General features: G+C 51.4%; 2 long non-coding RNA genes across 2 annotated transcripts; one reads left to right on the forward strand and one right to left on the reverse strand.

Annotated features, from left to right (window-relative positions):
- Positions 1 to 5495: 5495 nt before the first annotated feature.
- On the reverse strand, positions 5496 to 8923 carry LOC122237815. Its single transcript, XR_006216459.1, has 3 exons — positions 8857 to 8923; positions 8011 to 8121; positions 5496 to 5811 (listed from the first exon to the last, which is right to left on the reverse strand). It is a non-coding gene; the product is annotated as an uncharacterized LOC122237815 (long non-coding RNA).
- LOC122237816 lies at positions 7649 to 8218 on the forward strand. Its single transcript, XR_006216460.1, has 2 exons — positions 7649 to 7916; positions 8032 to 8218. It is a non-coding gene; the product is annotated as an uncharacterized LOC122237816 (long non-coding RNA).
- Positions 8924 to 9398: the final 475 nt, after the last annotated feature.

Consider the following 9398-nt stretch of genomic DNA (forward strand, 5'->3'; position numbering starts at 1 on the left):
TGGCCCCTGTTCACCAGAACCCGGCGTTTCCAGGAGTGTGTAGCTGGCGCTCTATTCTCGTGGCTAAGCCTCATTTGCCTTGAGTCCTGCCATCTGAGGTGGCTCTCTTTGCCTCTAGTGGATGGGGCTTGGTCCCTGCGGAGGCAGTGGGACAGTCTGGGGCTGCCTGGGGCTTGAGTTGATCAGACGAGGCTTTTGCAGAGATGCAGAAGCACCAGATGGCAGCACACTTTCCCTGTGAAGCTTTCACTGGTGGGCTGGCCCCGCAGTCAGACCAGAGGTGTGCCCCCCAAACCCCCCCCCTCAGCCCCCTGCCGGGGCCCTGGCTGGACAGGTGTGTGTGTGGTGATGTCCCCTCTCCCTTGACTCTCCGAGTCACTTCGCAGTGGTGCTGGCCCGTCAGGGATGCTCGTACCCTGCCGGGCTTGTGGCCCCGACTCAGACGGGCTCTGGCCAAAGGCGTACTGGAGGAGGCGGGTCTGCGCATTGCAGGGGGGTGCGGTCGTGGCATCAGCATTTATGTGGTTGTGCTGCGGGTGGAGACCCGGAGCCGAGGCCTGCCTGGAGGGGGCACATCTGAGGAGAAGGTGAGGCGGGAGCACACTGCTGGCCAGTCCACACTGCTGGGTGTGGGTGATGGGTGCTGGGAGACGGGCGAGGAAAATGGTGCAGGGTGGCTCCTTTGCTCCTGGAGAAGTCTCCTGAAGACACCTGGCTTTCCAGCACGCATTCTGAGATTAACGAGCAAATCTCCTTCCCGACACCCCGGGTGTATTGCAAACCACAGCTTCAGTTCTGTATGTCTCCGTGGGGCTGGTGGGCTCCTCCTGGCTTCCCCAGGGCTGAGCCTCCCGGTTTGTAAATCCCAGGGGTTAAGCCCCACTGACTGCGAGAACTCACGAAATTAGGCCCCTACGGTTTTGAAAGCCAGATGTTACATGGGTGATCGTCTGTGCTGTGCGGACTCCCTGTGCCTGGGGGGCCTGGGGTAAGGGCCGCTGCCTTCCCTCTCTGGACCTGCCGTGTCCCTCCCTCTGGCACTCTGTCCCTGGGTTCGTTTGGCTCCTGTCTCTGCCCTTCCCACCCTCCTTGATGGAGCCTCTCCTCGACATTCAGCTGTGGACAGTCCATTCTGCCGTCCTTAACTTAGGTCATTTTCCTGGGTGATTCAATTTTTAAAAATTGTTTAATGTTTTATTTATATCTTAGAGACAGCGCATGAGCAGGGGAGGGGCAGAGAGAGAGAGAGAGGGAGACACAGTCGGAAGCAGGCTCCAGGCTCTGAGCTGTCAGCACAGAGCCCAACGCGGGGCTCGAACCCGTGAACTGAGAGATCATGACCTGAGCCAAAGTCAGACGCTCAACGACTGAGCCCCCAGGCGCCCCATTTTCTGGGTTATTTACACTGATTGTCTAGTTGTGTCTGTAGGATGTGGTCAGCCTAGGGCCTTCTATTCTGCTGTCTTCCCTGGAAGTCCATCACTTTTCTGCTTTCAATATTACTATTGACAAATAATTAATATTTCCTAATGTTCGAGGTAAAATGCCAGGAAGGAAACCATGGGGATGTTACTAAGTGGCTCTGTGACCTTGGACTTGACCTCTTAGGGGTCCCTATAAAACAGTCACACCGAATTGTCCTTCGGATTCAGTGTCATTGGATGCAGAAAAGTGGTTCACGCGAGGCCTCAGACGTACTCATCAAATTTTGTTCTACATGTATTTTTAACTAAACTAAATTCTGTGGGGAAAAATGCTCCCCCTCACTCCCCCTCCCTGTCCCCCTCCCTCATCTCCTTGGGGAAGAGTTTGCTCCAATTGTGAAACTTCCTTTGTGTCCCCTAAGGAGTGAGCCGAGGAAAGTCCCCAGGACACGACCCCCTTCTGTCCTGATGTCGTCTTGCTCATGGGCCACCAGCTTTGAGGTCCAGGACTTTCACTAAGGGCTTCTAAGAGACACATTTGTCCAGAACTTTTCTTTTCTCTTTTTTTAAAAAAAAATTTTAATGTTTATTTATTTTTGAGAGAGAGACAGAGAGAGAGAGAGAGAGAGAGAGCATGAGCAGGGGAGGGGCAGAGAGAGAAGGAGACACAGAATCCGAAGCAGGCTCCAGGCTCCAAGCTGTCAGCACAGAGCCCGACGTGGGGCTGGAACTCGCCAACTGTGAGATCATGACCCGAGCAAGTGTCAGACGCTTAACTGACTGAGCCCCTGGGTGCCTGACGTTGTTACCTATGAAGACAAGTTTGTGGAGAAATTTGATGGAGATACTGCAGAACCAGATTCCCCCTGGGTCATTTCCCAAACGAAATAGTAAAAGTGCGAGTATCTTACGCTAATGACGTGGTTCAGCCCGTCCTCTGGGGATTACGATAAAAGGCAAGAGCTCTTAGCCCGGGCCCTTTGTCCCACGTGGTATGGAGGCCACTGTGGCCCCTGACAGGACACAGGTGTCAGCCTCTCTCAGGTCGGTCCGCTCGTCTCCCCTGTCTCCATCCTTTGCGTTCTTCTGGCCTTCACGCACTTTGCCAAAGAACCGAGTATTTAGAACGTGCTCCTGTTTTTGTAAAATGTGACCAAAGAGAAGTAAGGTGTCCTTGAACTCAGAGCCGTGCGTCGGCGGGACTGCTGACAGTCAGGCCCGGGGCCCACAGAGCTGAGAGGACCCTGCAGGGCGGAGGGCAGCCTTGATCGGATCCTTCCCTGCAGCTTCGAGCCTCGCCTGGGCAGGAAGTGCGGAAATGTTCGCACTTGCCCGTCTTTAGAGGGAGGTTCTTTCTCAGAAGCTCAGCCAACACCTGCTACTCGTAGCCTCTTGGCATTGAACTCTGGGTTTGCAACTTTAGTTTAATTCAGTGTGTTTTTCACGTGCACACTAGGAATGAAGATACATTTTGGAAGAACACAGATGAGCTCATTAATCACGCCCGGAGTCCGCCCCTTTGGGGTCCTTGCAGAGCACCTTCCTCGCTGCGTGGGTGACGTCTCCGAGACTCCCCTTTGTGTCTGTCCTCATACAGCGTCATCCCCGGTATCTTGCACAAGGTGAGAGTGCACGAAGCCCCCTTGTGTAATGATAGGGCTCGTCAGGCGCCAGGAGCGAGTCGTGTGGCAACGGGTGGAGGCCGTAGGCACGCCACTGGCTTCCGAGTTGGCTTACTGTGTCTACCCCACCGTCCGTGTGCAAACAACCCTCAGAGAGGATGTGGCATGTTTCTCGGCATTGAGAAAAGACAGCAATTCAGTCAGTAAGCCAGTGTTCAAGGCCAAAATCTTATGAAGTCCGTTGGCATTTCTGGAGTGGTGAGGTGACGAGGACTTGCCCTGATCGTTTCTGTGACTCGTCGTAAACAAAGGCCAGCATACGTATTAATTGTGGTCAGAGTGTGTTAGAGTTAGTTTGAAATATCTGATCATCCTTTCTTCTCTTACGCCGCCAACCAGCACATCAGCCGGCCGTGTACACGCACCTGTAGCGTCACCTGTAGGTCGCGCACACACCAGGTGACCTCTACTGACAGAGCACCGCCTCCCTGATGGTCTTCTGTGTGACAGCCCCACTGTGGAGGCTCACTTCTGGACGCACAAAGTAGGGAGGCTATGCACGTTGTTGATGACTCTCGCACACACGGGGCGGGTTTCAGTGAACAAAAACCACACACACGCACACACACTCTCACACACGCCGACCTTAGTAGGAAAAGTACTTCATAAATATATGCGTGGCTTTGGCCACAAAATCCACAGGAGGCATGATAGTGCTTTACGCGTTGCTGACGTCCAGCCCAAAGACAAATGATCGCACAGGGTACATCCCGATTAAAGGACTGCTCCGTGTGTGGTACATAGAACACGTGCCTCTGGAGTCGGGCACAGATCTCTCTTGGGCGGCTGTCTCTGGCGTCCTTTGTCGGGGTTCCGAGGAGTTCCATGGGATTGTATGTGTGAATTCGGTAATGGGATCCAGATTTGTGATCTCTCCAGAACTGAACGCCACGTATCAGGCTCAGTCTCGGAGATCTGTTACGATCACTGGTACCCTAAGTGCCTCAGCTCAATGCTACATTTCTAGGACAGCAGAAAGGCAACGGATATCCATCAGAAAAATCAGACGAGGACACTGCCTCATATTGTTTCCTCTGCCTTATCAACTTTTCCTCTTATCACACAATACCAGCATCAGACAGCGTTTATTAAGCCCCTCATGTGCCTGGTGCCGGTAGGGTAATGCGTCTTCATAGTTACCTCGTTGTGCTGGTTTTTCAAATATACCCGACCAGTGTTGCGGTGAAATTGATTTCTTTCTTGTTAACAAAATCGGTTATTTTTTGCACTAATTAAAATCGCAAGGTAATGGACCCTATAACTTCGATGCAAAGGGTCCAAGAGCCTGTCAAAGACCCCCGTGCTCCGCGTCACTGTGGCGAAGGTGCACCGGGAGGGCCTTAGCCGTGAGCCGTCCTTGTGCGTGGGGCGGCCGCGGGGCCGCGGATGGGCATCCACAGCAGATGACACCGTCTCCTCGCTTCCAGGACATAGACAAGCAGTAGGAACGTGTGTGCTACTCGGAGACACCCCGCCAGTTTCCACAAAGGCAGCCGTTCAATGCCAAGGGCGTCAGCCGCCCTTTGTAGTTGTTCGTGCTGCATTATGTTTTCCCCTGAAGTTTCCCCAAATAGTGGCTAAGAAAACCCCTTCTAATGTAGATAGAAACCAAATTGTATACCAGGGAAAAAGCTGTTTGAATTTCGGACCTTAGTGGGTCCCCCCTCCCCAGTTCCAATGCGGTAGGAAATCTGTTGGACGTGGGCAAGTATTAACTGTTTGTTTCCACCGCGAAGCGTAATCAGATGATCCTGAACGTGAGTGGGGACCGCTACGGCCTTTGCCAGTAGCCAGAAGTAGACAACAAAGTACAACTACATCGGCACAATCGCTTTTTCATCACTGTGAGTCGCCTGTCATTCTGCTGACGTCGCATGTGCCTTGCCTCGTTTATTCATCACACAACCTCATGGGAGAGATGCTTTCAGCGCCCGGGCTCAGGGGTGTTGGAAAAGTCACCCCAGGTCGCTCTGCCTCTGAACCCGGAGCTGGTTCACAAAAACCCCACACACTTGGCCAGCCATCCCTCCTTTGATGTTCGAGGTTCTCAGGTGGGATTTCACAAATCACGCCTACTTCCCAAAGCCCTCACGGCACGGCTGTCAGATTCCGTCTGTAGGCAGAGTTTATTTTTGAATGAACTGCAGACACACGGGCTTAGAGGGACCAGCGTGACTGGACGGTGAGCCCAGTGAGCCCTCCACCTGGGGCGGAGCAGGCGAGACCTGGCCTGTGCCATCAGGGCAGCACCCAAGAATGCTGCTTATTCGCAAACACGAAGAATTTGGACTCCAGTGTTCAAAAGAGGTCACCCAAGGGAATGCACAGGTCTCCTCAAGCAACAGCATGGTTCTGAAGGGACCGAAACAAAGGTGTCATAGTTCTGCACGTAACGGAATCCCTTCAAGAGAGCCGCCCAAACACAACGCCCATCAGAGTGTCCAGATTTCACTGAGAAAGTTGAAAATCACAGCCCTGATCCGCAGCGCGTTTTAGACGCGGAGCCAAGAGACTTGGATCTGGCCGTGCCACTGCACGTGACGGCCACCTCATGCGTGTGCAAAATCCCAGCTGTTACCAAAGGTGGGCGAGTGAGTCCTGTGTTCCTTTTCATTATGTAGATGGCGCCTCTGGTAGAGGAGAGCATTATAAATACCGACCCAAGGCTACTGATTGGTTAAATCTCCAGCAGAGAATATTCACTCCTAGACAGACAGTATGGATTTGGAATATACATATTAGACACTTCGTTTTTAATAGAGTTTGCTTAAGGTGTAAGATATCACGTATGTTATATCTCACATATAACTTATATATGTAACTTATACATATACATATATGTGTTTAAGATATATATGATATTACTATGGAGGATATATTAACAGAATTGCTTAAGATATAAGCCACTCTGTTAATAATTTATCCTGAAATAGCTCATAACAGACTTTGTCACTCAAAACTGTACTCCATGGGTCTGTCACAGTGGCTAGAATACTCACCTTCCTCTCTGTTCAAAAGAAGAAATCCTAACCTCTATCTGGTGACATAACCTCATTTCTTAAACAAAATGTGAATCTAGATATATTTCCAAAACAACTGGGAGAAATTGTTTAATTCTTTATATCCTCCATGGATGTTTATCTTTCCATGGATTTATCGAAACCCATATACTTCAAGACCCATTTAAACCTTGTTTCTCAAGAATGTACTCAATTTTGATCAAGTAACTCTCACAGTCTCCTGAAAGAAAAAAAGAAAGAAAACATGTGGCATGTGTACTTTAAATGCAATATAAAGTATTTATGCATGTGATTATACACATACACACATACAATCCTACAGTATTTCTGTTGTACATTAATGTAAGAGACAGTGACCCTGCTTTGTGATTTCCTTCCCTAGAAAGGGAACTCGTTGGTACCTACTGGGGGACGGCTCAAATATTTTCTTAGGATACACGAAATAAAGGTAGACTGCAAAAGGTTCGTAAAACAAAACAAAAATGTCTAGGAGATCCGGGTCCTTTAAATCCCTTCAGTTAAGATTGTACACGCGGGTGATTTATTTAGGATCGGAGACATGTATTAGCACTATTCATTATAGAGTAAAAAGCCTGCTTGGCGGTTTTAAAAGGTTTGAATTAGGGGCGCCTGGGTGGCGCAGTCGGTTAAGCGTCCGACTTCAGCCAGGTCACGATCTCGCGGTCCGTGAGTTCGAGCCCCGCGTCAGGCTCTGGGCTGATGGCTCGGAGCCTGGAGCCTGTTTCCGATTCTGTGTCTCCCTCTCTCTCTGCCCCTCCCCCGTTCATGCTCTGTCTCTCTCTGCCCAAAAATAAATAAAAAACGTTGAAAAAAAAAATTAAAAAAAATAAAAAAAAATAAAATAAAAGGTTTGAATTAATTAAGAGCCAGCCTGTGGGTGACAAGAATAATTTGGGGGCCTGAGGAGGAAGACCCCCACCCCAACCTCCCAACTGTTAACTGTGGGTTTTCTCACGCTAGTCGGGTGCTCACACCGTGGGTATTCTCACACCCGTCGACCTGAAGCACAGCACCTGACCGCAACCAGGGACACACGCGTGTTTCCCACACAGATCTGGCAGATTTGGTTGTTCGGTTTAGGTCAAGAAAAGGGGGGATATGGATCTATAACCTACAACGGGAAACGGCTACCTGGCAACCAGTGAGATGACAGCACGAATGTCAACTGGTGCGTTTTAGTCCATGGTCTTGACTGGTGACTGTGATGGAGGAAGTAAGAAAAACCCGGGATAGGGCACCTTGGCCATAATCGTGGTCCTCCCGGGTCTCCGACGGACCTCTCCAGGCTCACTGGACCATTTGCTCACGTCGCTTCACTTACAACGACCTCCTCTCATTTCTGGAAGCATCTAGACTTCTTTCTCCAGCAACCGCCCCCCATTATGACACGGGGAGCCCACCCCTCCCACGGGCTGGCTCTCTCTGGCCTGGACGGGGCTCCATCCACGGCTTTGGAGATCCAGCTTATGATCCAGACCCAAGACGGCGAACACAGTAATGGGTTCAGCTGGAGGTGGTCTGCTGCCTGTCCCCTGGGAGTGGCCCTTGAGGGAAGGAAGGGAAGGAAGGTTTCCAGTGGCTTCCTTCGGCCTGGAACTCTGGGAATTGGAGACCCGCTAGGCTTATTTCTTGGCGACCCTGAAGGCGAGCATGCTGGTAATAGAGAACCTACTGGAAGGAGAAGAGAATCAGCCCTGGGGACTTCATTTCAGCTCCTGCCTGATGTCTGTCTGCCTGCAGCTTGCTAAGCTTCCCAGGCTTTCTGGAAGGTGACATGCCTCCCTTTGCCGTAAGCCAGCTTGTGGCAAACCCAGCTGGGCTCTTAGTGCACGCTTGAGCTCTTTCTGTCCTCTGTGCGCTCACCTTATGGTTCCTTTTGCCCAGAACAGCGTCCGCACCGTGTCCTTGTCTTCACTGGGTCTCTTCCTTCTCGAATAGGGAAGACATCTTCCAGGTGGGGTTTTCTCTCTGCTTCTGGGAAGAAAAAGGAGAGGGTCACGGCGCCTTTCTTGCACCTGCTGCTTTTTCAAGTACCTTGAGCTCAAAATAAATTTTATGTCAAAGCCTCGTATTCTGAGGGGTATGTTCAAGTTTCCTTCCCTGCAGAGCCACTGCCAGAGAGAGATGTGTGCAACGCCTCGCTGGGTTTTGCTGGAACAGGACCTCCGTGGCCTCGGGCCCCTCTGCTTCTGTCTCCCCCACCCCTGCTGGCTCTTTCCCTCTGACCCCCTGTCTTCCTGTCTTTCTCCCTGTCCCTCCCTCTCTCTACTCTTCCTCCCTCGGTCTGTCTGTCTGTCCCGCCTTCTCCCCCAGCCACTCCTTCGGCCAAGCTTGTGGAAACACACTGAGGAAAAGAGAGGGGTCAAGTCCTCCAGTAGCCTCCCGCCTGCACGCTGTTTGAGCACCGATCATTCTGGATCATTCTGAACCGTAAGCCTGTGTTCTCAACCACAAGGCTATGGGATGGGACAAAGTACTGAAATGGGGGCGCCGAAGGGGGGGGCTCAGTCAGTTAAGGGTCCAACTTCGGCTCGGGTCATGATCTCACGGTCCATGGGTTCAAGCCGCGTGTCGGGCTCTGTGCCGACAGCTCGGAGCTGGAGACTGCTTCGGATTCTGTGGCTCCCTGCCTCTCTCTGCCCCTCCCCACGTGCGCTCTCTCTCTGTCTCTCAAAAATAAATACGAAAAAATTTCTTGTCTACACGTACAAATGTTAGCTATGATGCAGAAGTGGAGAGACCCTATGGAGCACAGACCTCTGCGTTGAGGCCAGATTTAAGACCCGGAGCTCGGAGGCTGGTGCCGCCTTCCTGGCAGAAGACAGAAGGTCACAATGGTCAATTTGTCTTCACAGCCTGGCGTCACAATGAATGCAGGACACTCACCGGCAGCACCCCTGCGGATGGGCTCCGTGCCCTGTTTCAAGTGCGCCTGGGCGGCTCTGCCGGGTGGTTGTCCCCTGGCTGTCCCCTGTTGTGCTCCTTCAGTTTGCCAAGAGAGAATCATCCAAAGTTAAAGGGAGGAGAGGTCAGAGACCATCAGCAGCGACAGGAGCCTTCCTTCCTGGGAGAATTCTAGGGATTAGCCAGAGAGCTTTGCAGGAGGTTAAAAAAAAGGGGGGGGTTCTTTTCTCTATCATTGGCAAACGCATCACAATTGCTTATGTTGTAAGATGTCAAAAGTTCATGACAGCAAACGAGAAGGCCAGTTTTGGCTTTATTCATAAAATGCAGTGGCTTTAACTTCTGCT

This window comes from Panthera tigris, chromosome B1 (assembly GCF_018350195.1).
Source record: "Panthera tigris isolate Pti1 chromosome B1, P.tigris_Pti1_mat1.1, whole genome shotgun sequence".
Lineage (NCBI taxonomy): Eukaryota > Metazoa > Chordata > Mammalia > Carnivora > Felidae > Panthera > Panthera tigris.